This window comes from Phaseolus vulgaris, chromosome 8, assembly GCF_051622355.1.
Source record: "Phaseolus vulgaris cultivar YP4 chromosome 8, ASM5162235v1, whole genome shotgun sequence".
Classification (NCBI taxonomy): Eukaryota; Viridiplantae; Streptophyta; class Magnoliopsida; order Fabales; family Fabaceae; genus Phaseolus; species Phaseolus vulgaris.
In genome coordinates, this window is record NC_143505.1 from 16906251 (window position 1) to 16916204 (window position 9954).

Genomic DNA, 9954 nt, shown 5'->3' on the forward strand with positions numbered 1-9954 from the left:
ATGATCATCAAACCAAAGCATCCATCTCCATAAGTTCTTCTTTCTTTCATCTCCAAGTTCATATGAAACTCCAAAACATGTTTAGTTTCCTTTTTGGTTCGGTATTTCAGTCTATTTTCCAGCTTTGCTTCGGTTCATAGTTCCTTGGCTGTTTATAATTATTTCTTCTTCAAGTCTAGCTTAATTGTTCGGTGCATTTCTGTTCTTGTGCATTTTGTTCAATGCTTTTGCCTTTTTATTCAATTTGTTCGGTTCAATTGACAATAGATGGCTCCTCCATATGAGTTTGGTGTTGGTGCAAGTCTTGGTGAGTTCTTGAAACATAGAACCTTGATCCAATTCTAATTAAAAGTGCCTAAGCTATCTCCAACTCAAGTTGAGTCCATAGAATGTCAAAAAATCATCTCTTCTTTGCTAGTGGATTCATATCATGTGGTATCTAGAGTTTAGGTGTGTTCTTGTTTAATTTTTGAGTTGTGTTGCACTTTAATTCAAGAGCTCTATAATTCTTGCTGTTTACCTTTCTGTTTTTAGGCTTATTTTGAGTTTTATTGCTGTTTTCTTAATTGTGCCTATCATATGTTTGTGTATTTTCCTTTTTGAATCCATACAAGTTTTGTCATAGTCATGTTTTTCCAAGAATGTCATCACTTCTTGTAGTACTTTTATTGAATTTTTTGTTTCTTGCTTTGGTGTAATACAGTTTCTGAGTTTGATACTTGATCCTTTGTGGATTTTCTGTTTTAGTATTGAGTTCATACTTGTATTTAGATCTATACAAGTTCCTATACATCATTTCCATTATGTCTTTGCTAGTTCTTAATTCTGTTTTTTATTCCTGTTAGGATTCCTCTGTTTTACTGAAAACGTGCTTACTGTTTCGATTTATTGCAATTGATTTACTCACTGGAAATTTCTGAAATTCTGTATTTGTGTTCTTCAAAGTGTTATAAAACAGTAGAAAAAAGAAGGACTCAAAAATTCAAAGTACAAAAAAAATGATAAATCAAAAACAAAAAGTGTGCAATTCTTCCGAAAAAAATACGGTAATCTGGCAGCGATTTTGAAAAATTTATCTCAATTAATTGGCTTACTTTTTTCGAGTAATTCCAGTGCCATTGTTGAGCTAAGATCTTGAATTTTCTGTGGTTAAAATTTCATAATCCAGTTCGCTTTATATCATTCCAGTTAAATCAGTGAACATCAAGCACAGTTTGCATAAAAAAAATATTTTCCAGTAGCTTGTTTTTGTTTTCTTCATCTACTCTAGTACTTTTCCTTTGGTATCTTTTGTGTGCCTTCTTTTTCATTGAGTTCCTTATTTTCTTGCTTATCTTTTATTCATTACTCTTTGAGTTTGTCATACATCTAGTATTCCTTTTGTTATAGTCTTTTATTGCTTATACCTTTTCTTGCTTGTCTTTCATTATTCCTTGGTTTTGTGGTGAAGTGCTTTGAAGATTGTGTGCTCTTGCTTTGGCATCTTTCATTTGAGGATTACTAAGGCCTCAAGATAAGCTTGGTGCAGAGAGTATTCTTTCTTTGAGAGTGATTTTTCAGTGCCACTTCACTTCGGCAATTGGTTCCAAATTATTTTAGCTAACTTTGTTTTCTTAACTTTGTTTGCTGTTTTGTTGTTTGCTGTTCTTTTCCAAATGGCTGCTTATTCCAGTGATGAGTATTACAACAAGCATTCTCCTAGCAAAGCTTCTGTCCTTGGTGAATTAAAGGAGGCCAAGCGAGCCATTACACAAAATGATGAAGCTATTACACAACAAGCTGAAGCTATTAGATGGTTGGAGGAAAGATTGCAAAGCCTTGAAGTGCAGCAAGCTAGACCTTCTCATTCTCACCATGGTTCACGCGGCATTCTCATAGACCTTCATCAAGAGGCTCTTCCAATGATCATGGACGTGAAGAAGAACATAGAAGAAGCAGACCTCAACCCAACTTTCATGGCTATAGACCACCTTATGCTCATGAAGATAAACGTGAAGATGGCTATTACCGTGATGCAAAGGCCAAGCTACCTTCGGTGAAAATTCCTAGTTTCAATGGGGATAGTGATCCTAATGTGTATCTAGATTGGGAGGCTAAATGTGAACAGATTTTTGACCTCCATAAGATCCTAGATGAGCACAAATATAAGCTAGCCACCTTAGAATTTAGTGATTATGCCAAAGAATGGTGGCATAAAATTGTAATGGACATTATATATCGCAAGAAACCTCCCGTGGTTTCTTGGAATACTTTGAAAGAGTGTATGCGCGCGAGGTTTGTTCCTCCTTCTAGGAAGGAACACTTGTTGAAGTTCCAAAGGCTTCCTCAAGGACATAGGATGGTAGATGAATACTTTAAAGATTTTGAAACAACTTTGACTAAAATGAATATGCATGCTAATGAAGAGTCCAAGATAAAATGGTTTATACGTGGTTTGAGAAGCAATATTAGAGAATTTATAGAATTAAATGAGTACTCTTCTTTAAAGCAAGTGCTTCGCATAGCCATCAAGATGGAATTATATCTTTTGAAAACCACTTCTCCAAAAAAAGTTTCTGCTACAAATCCTTCTACTCCTAAGTCACCTACCAAAACTTCAAATATCAAATGTTTTAAATGTTTAGGTTTTGGGAACATAGCTCTTCATTGTCCACAAAAGCAAACCTTAATGATAAACAAGGTAAAACAAGACCTAACTCACCCACCTACCACAAGTAAATATGAAAAAGACAAAGAAGGCCAAGTTGACATGGGTCTTATCCTTTCACCTCCAAGGTGTTTTCCTTCCTTATCTTTTTCATTACCCAAGGTTCCTATTTCAACACCATCTTGGTTAAAAAATGTTAGGGATGATTTTATACCTCCTAATGGTTCTCACCATTTAAGAGGTCTTTTTCCAAAACATATCGTCATTCCCAAACAAATTTTTCCAACTTGGTCGATTTCTAGAACCTCCTTTTCTGGCATTCCTTTGTTTCCAAATGCTAAGTCATGTTTACCTTTTTCTTCCACTTTAAAGTGTAAAAATAAACTGACTTTGTTATATGCAGGAATTCAGAATTCGTGGACGAATTCTCTCCAACTCGACGAGTATGATGAGAATCAAATAAAGGAGGCTTTTATTAATGAAGGAAGAGGGCATTCACCCTCACATTTGAAGTTCTTCCTTTTAGTCTTCTCAAAATTAAAAGAAGACATAAAATAAAGAGAGGATCAAGCCTAACGCCAAAGAAGTCTACAAGCTTTCAAGAATGGGCTTCAATTAAATATCTCTCTTTATAGTTTCTTTTAATTTGTAAATAATATAGAAAAGTGTTTAGAAAGGTGCTTAGAGGGAAACATTAGACACCTCTTTTGTAAAAGCATCTTTAGGCTTTAGTTTAAAAAATTCTAGAAGCTTGGGGAGTGGGCTTAGTAAGGGGGGCGTGATCTTAGGAGCATTTTGGGTAGCTTAGGGAATAAGCTATGTAAATGACCAGCCCTTGCTCCTATAAAAGGAGGGCTTAGGTCCTTCACAATTCAGATTGGAAATTAGTATTAGAGAAACTCTACTCAATTTGAGAGAGAATTTGTGAGAGCTTGCTTCTCCTTCACTTTGTCTTATCTTGAGTGCATTTGGTTCTCTCAAGTGGCGGCACTAGCTCACTCATCTTGGAGTCTTCATCCTCTAAGTGGCGTGATCATCAAACCAAAGCATCCATCTCCATAATTTCTTCTTTCTTTCATCTCCAAGTTCATATGAAACTCCAAAACATGTTTAGTTTCCTTTTTGGTTCGGCATTTCAGTCTATTTTCCAGCTTTGCTTCGGTTCATAGTTCTTTGGCTGTTTATAATTGTCTCTTCTTCAATTCTAGCTTAATTGTTTGGTGCATTTCTGTTCTAGTGCATTTTGTTCGGTGCTTTTGCCTTTTTATTCAATTTGTTCGGTTCAATTGACAATAGATGGCTCCTCCATATGAGTTTGGTGTTGGTGCAAGTCTTGGTGAGTTCTTGAAACATAGAACCTTGATCCAATTCTAATTAAAAGTGCCTAAGCTATCGCCAACTCAAGTTGAGTCCATAGAATGTCAAAGAATAATCTCTTCTTTGCTAGTGGATTCATATCACTAAGACTCTCCTGCTCCTGTATGGTCATCTGCTCGTGTACATAGTACAGTCATCGCAGTTCAAACACAACACGAAAAGGAAGGGTAAGCTAGTGCAAAGAAAATCCATAACATAATTCATGGAAATAAAACCAATTTAGACTAATAATTTATAAACATTTCTTAAATGATTTCATGTAAAATTTCCATACCAATTCCCTCATTCATATAGCCCACACATGGATCTATTTTCAATCATAATCATTGGATTTCATTTCAATCCCACTTCGTCTTCCGGAAGACTTATTAAGTATGCCCCTACCAGAGACTAACACCTGACCCAAAGATTACCAGCGAATCTAATAGAAAGGACCAGGGTAAGTTCAAACATCCAATATCGAGTGTCTACAGTGGGACCTGATGTGTATGAACTCCCTCTCAGCTTCTCACCACCTAATATCTTAGTCTACATCACTTAGATCATTAGTGAAGCTAGGGGATCTCCGTTAAACATAGGCTTTTCATACTTAACGTACCATCAAACAACAACTCATACATTATCCCAAATGTATGACATCAATTTCATACAATTTACATAATTCGTATATAATACATATCATTCAATCACATAACATTTAAAAATTCATATCATTCCAGAAATTTTCCAACGTCAAAAACAATATTTAACTCTCAAACTATCAAAATATAATATTTATAAAGTTTAAATAATATATAAACAAACACACAATATATAAACAAATAACACCCCTGCAAGAGAAATTCAATATTGGGACCACGTCCCTTCCGCATTCAGATCTTCTATCCTAGGGTGCTATTAAAATTTAAATTTAGCTTCCCTTACCTCAATTGCTTGTTTTCCAAGCAACTTCTAGAATTTTATTCCCCACAATCTGGATAAACTTCAAGATTTACGGGCCTAATGCAAATTATCCAAACAAAAAAAAATTCAGTATATAATAGAATAAGTTGGGAGGATTAAACTTCTCAACTTACCCCACCAAGATTGATGTCTAAATCCTAAGGAAAAACAGAGAACAAATGATATTTAGAGTAAAAATGAACTCACTCTGTTTGAAAATCTGATCGGGTAGAAATGTTTCTTAATTCCCTAGCTACAACGTGGTCCGATCAGATTCTAAAATATATGAGGTATGTGTTGGGTTTAATAGTGCCAAAGTTCAAGAGGGGGGGTGAATTGACCTTTTAAAACTTCTTCGTAGAAACAGTGTTTAACCCAGTTTTACAGAAAATAAATCGATTTATGTTAAAATGAACAGATTTATTTCAGCACTGTTTTTGTTTGAAAAGCTTTTAATTCAGCAAGGTTAATCACAAGATTATGCAGTGAGAATTTCCAGCAGCACACACACAAATATCAGATTTGAAAAACAGTGAAACACAAATACAGCAAGCTTCAATTTCAAGCAAGTGATTAAGGTTCAATTGATAGCATGCTAGTTAATTGAGTGACCTTTGCAAACAAGCTGTTCCTGTGACTTTTAACAGACTATGAGTGTTCTTCTTGATGTCAAGAAATTTTCCAGAAATTAAGAACAATGAATCACAACACAGCAAGCTTCAACTTTAAGCAATTTGTTTAAGGTTCAATTAATAGCATTTACAGTTTCTTGAACAGCCTATCACAGTCAATCTGTTCCAGTGGCTTTTAGCAGATTTTATATGTTCTTATCAGATTCAAACACCTTTTTCAGAAATCAAGAACAGTATGCACAGTGCCCAGAAAGAACAGATTTATTTTCAATTGAACAGATTTATTTCTTTGCTGTTTTATCAATTATGCAGAAACGAAATTGCAGAGAGAGAGAGAGAATGAACACAAGCAATTATACTGGTTCACTCAACCTGAGCTACATCCAGTCTTCACCAACAACAGGTGGAATTCACTAACACACAGTACAATCAAGTACACTTCCCACTGTTCTTGAAACCTACAAGAACTTAGGTACTCTTGCTGAAAAAAACCTATTTCAGCACTCACACACACACATCCACTCTCCAAGAACAGCTATCAAGAAGAGGATTCAACCACACTATTACAAGTAATAAGAAGTGAAACGACTACACCTGATTGAGGTAACAAAGATCAGCCTTAAACCAGTAGGCAAGATTGCTAGAACAGTAGCTGCACCTCACACCAAGCTTTTGGAGCCAAACCAAGAACAAGCACTTTGTGATTTCCGAAATCTTTGAAGAACAAATGCTAATCCTTGAAAACACTTAACTCTCTGCTGTCAAAACTTGATTTTTGCAAATGTATAAACTGTTTGAATCGATCCTTAACTCAGAAAACAAGTTTGCATTTTATAGAGAACCAGCTTATAACAGATATTTGAAAAACAGTTAAAGCTGTTATAAAATGAACAGATTGAAAATAAAATGACCAGATTTATTTTCAAAAAGCAGTTAGAGAATCTGTTAAGTGAGGAGACTTAGTCAACCATTCTGGTGCAGAGATAAAACTGAAAACGTTTAAGCTTGTCATGGCACCAGAGAGAAAAAGAATCTATTCATTTACAGATGAACAGATTTATTTTTCAAAACGAAAACAGAGAAAGTTTAACTATTTAAAACTCAGTCGTTTTGAAAAGAAGAAGACTTAGTCAAAATACATGATGCACAAAATCTAATTTTTACAAGACTTTAGCCAAAGCATCAGTGAAGAAAATGAATCTGTTTATTTAGAAAAGAACAGATTTATTTTTATGCAGTAAAACGTGTTTTTGTGTAAAACATGTGAAAAACAGTTTTAGAAAACTTATGCTTGTTCTTATCACATGGCCAGTGGTTATGAGGTGAGTTACTCAGCAAAAAGCTACTCTTAGACAACCTCTAAGCACTAACTAAGACATACTTAAAGCAAAGCAAAAATACATGGAAAGTACATAAATGTCATCATCAAACACTACATACAAGTCTTCATCAAACACAATCTTGAAGGGGCAGCAACCATCTTCAACGGTATGAAGTGAGAAATTAAGAGAGAAGATAAAAGGGAGAAAGAAGAAAGAAAAAAATGGTGCGTGACAGGGGTGGGGTCTGTTGTGCGTGCTTTTAACGCTGTCACAAATATCAATGTAAAGAATTATTGAATCGTAATAATATAGTACAATATGTATTTTTTAAAATATAATCTTATTTATTCCATTAACATAATTATTTCCTGTTATTAATATTGTTTCTCAAAATGACTTATAGTTTAAAATTTTGTTATGATTAATTTTATTTCATTGGACAATTTAGAAAGATTAATTAATACAATGATAAGATGGAATTATAAGATAAAGATAGAAATAAGTTTAAGACAATATAAAAAATCTATTTTATTTTTATATTTAAATAGTTTTAAAATAACTATTAATATAAAATAAATTTTAAAAAATAAAAGATAACCTAATTAAGAAAATGAATTAATATTTAATTAGTATATTAAATTAAAAGCAAATAATATGAAATTCTTAATGAAAGAATAGATTGTGAATCAGGTGACAAAAATGGAATTTAATTACTATATTTATAATTTAAAAAATTAAAATATATGATATATTTTTCTATCTTATTTTCTTTTATGTCCTTATATCTTATATTTTTTTATCTTATTCTTTTTATAAAATGTTTTCATGTTAGGCATTATTATGCAACTTGAGGTTGACACTTCAAGTAACAACAATAAGTATTATTTAAAAAAAAGGGGAAGGGGAGATTAGACCAAAACTCATGTTAACAAAAATGATTCATAGGTAGACTAAACCTATTCATAAAGAATTCTAAGAACAAACTAGATGTAAGCCTATTATACCAATGAAATTATTCTCTATGAATAATCCTAAATTGACCAACTTATTAGCACACACATTCCCTTCACGAGAAATATGAGTAACCTGACTTGATTTTCCTACAAAAATTAAGATAAGTATTCCATTGATTATAAAGCATCCACGAAAAATTGTTAAATGCAATTTACAAAAAAAATTCACATTATTTTATTATTGATTTAAATCGAAATAATTGATAAAAAAAATAATAATATTTTTACACATAAATATTCTTTGTTAATTTTTAATTAACTATGTTCGCCAAAATTAAAAACATCTTTTGAAGCATCATAATAATTATTAATTACAATATTAATTAAATTAATGAGAAAGAAAGGAACAATTGATCACTCTTCACTACTTTCCATAAAATACTCAATTAACACCCACCTTTAAACTGAAAATATGAACCTTGTTTATTAATAAAAGGAAAAAAAAATTAAAATTAAATTTTAAAATTTCAATGTATTAAACAATTAATTTATTAAATAACTTTTGTGATTTTCTCCAAAGGTTAATTTTTTAATTTATTTTCAATAACGCGTAATAATGAGTAGTAAATGATAATCCTCAATGGCCTTTATATATAATGAGTAGAACTCTAAACATTCATCTCACCATAAACAAAAGATAAAACTGAAAAATTTCATTCTCTTGAAATGGTTTCTCGCTTCTGTCATCCTTTTCTCTTCAGTGTTTTGTTTGTTGCTTTGGTTCTTACATCAGGTAATTGGAAAAACCAAATTACTTTCATTCTCTAATTTACTATTTAGCATATAATCCGAGGAAAAGTGATATTCTTATTATTTCTTGTTTTTTATGGTCAAATTTGGTATAATTTTGTGGTGAAAATTCATAAAATTTTATGGTGATCTGAACACAGGAGGAGAAGGAGCAGTAGCAGAACCAGTAACAGGAATGATCGATGAAGACCTTCGGTGCTTCGGTCTTTGCACTGGAAATTGCAAGGAAGATTGTGCATCAAAGGGGTTTAAGAGTGGTTTCTGTGTCCAACAAGGATCTCTCAATCAATGTTGTTGTCTATGATTAATTTATATTATTCCTGTGACTATTTTATAAATCTTTAAATAAAGTGAGAGCTTCAATTAAGTTTTTTTAATATATATTTATTTATTTTTATATTCTTTTATTTAATTTTGAAATATCATTTGAGAAATTTAAATTTAAGATAAGAAAAATTAAAATCTTAATTTAAATAGATAAATAAATAAAAAATCAAACTATAAAAAACAAAATAAAATTTAAGAAACAACGGAATCGGAATTGATGATTATTTGAAAGATCATAAAAGAGAAGAAAATAAATTAAATGATTATATATATTAAAAAGTAATATGTTCGCGTCAAAAAAAAAAAATCTCCTTATACGGTTAAAAGTATATTGCATTTAGTTTTTTCATTAATTGCGAATAAAGAAAATATTTAGCATTGATTTCTTATCTCCAATTATATAAAAAAAAAAGTGAATAGGAATGAAAAATATTAAATAATTTACTTTTTGATATATTTAATATATCTATATATATATATACATTTTAATTTATATGAAAGAAACATATTAAAATTTTAAATTAATATAAATTATTATAAATATGATCTTTTGAAAAAAACTTTAAAACAAGAAAGGGTTGAGACATAAATTTTTAATAAAAATGATAAGATAATGTAATAATTAGTTTACATGATTTAAACGAGTATTTAAAACTAGATCTATAGTATCAAAAGGATCACGTGCTTTAACTCATAATTACTTTTTATTTTTTTAAGACATAATCTTATTTATTCCACTAACATAATTGTTTCTTCTTATTAAATATTGTTTTTCAAAATGACTTAATAGTTTAAAAACAAGACTACCTGATTAATTTTATTTCATTGGACAACTTAAAAAGACTAATACAATGATATCAGAAAAAGATAGAAATAAGTTTAAGACAGTTTGAAAAAACTATTTTTTTTCTATTATTAATTATATTTAAATAGTTTAAAATAAT

The 9954-nt window shown here is 31.1% G+C and overlaps 1 long non-coding RNA gene across 1 annotated transcript; it reads left to right on the forward strand.

The window, feature by feature from the left end:
- The first annotated feature begins 8564 nt into the window (after positions 1-8564).
- LOC137826799 (uncharacterized) lies at positions 8565-9050 on the forward strand. Its single transcript, XR_011083589.2, has 2 exons — positions 8565-8666; positions 8824-9050. It is a non-coding gene; the product is annotated as an uncharacterized LOC137826799 (long non-coding RNA).
- Positions 9051-9954: the final 904 nt, after the last annotated feature.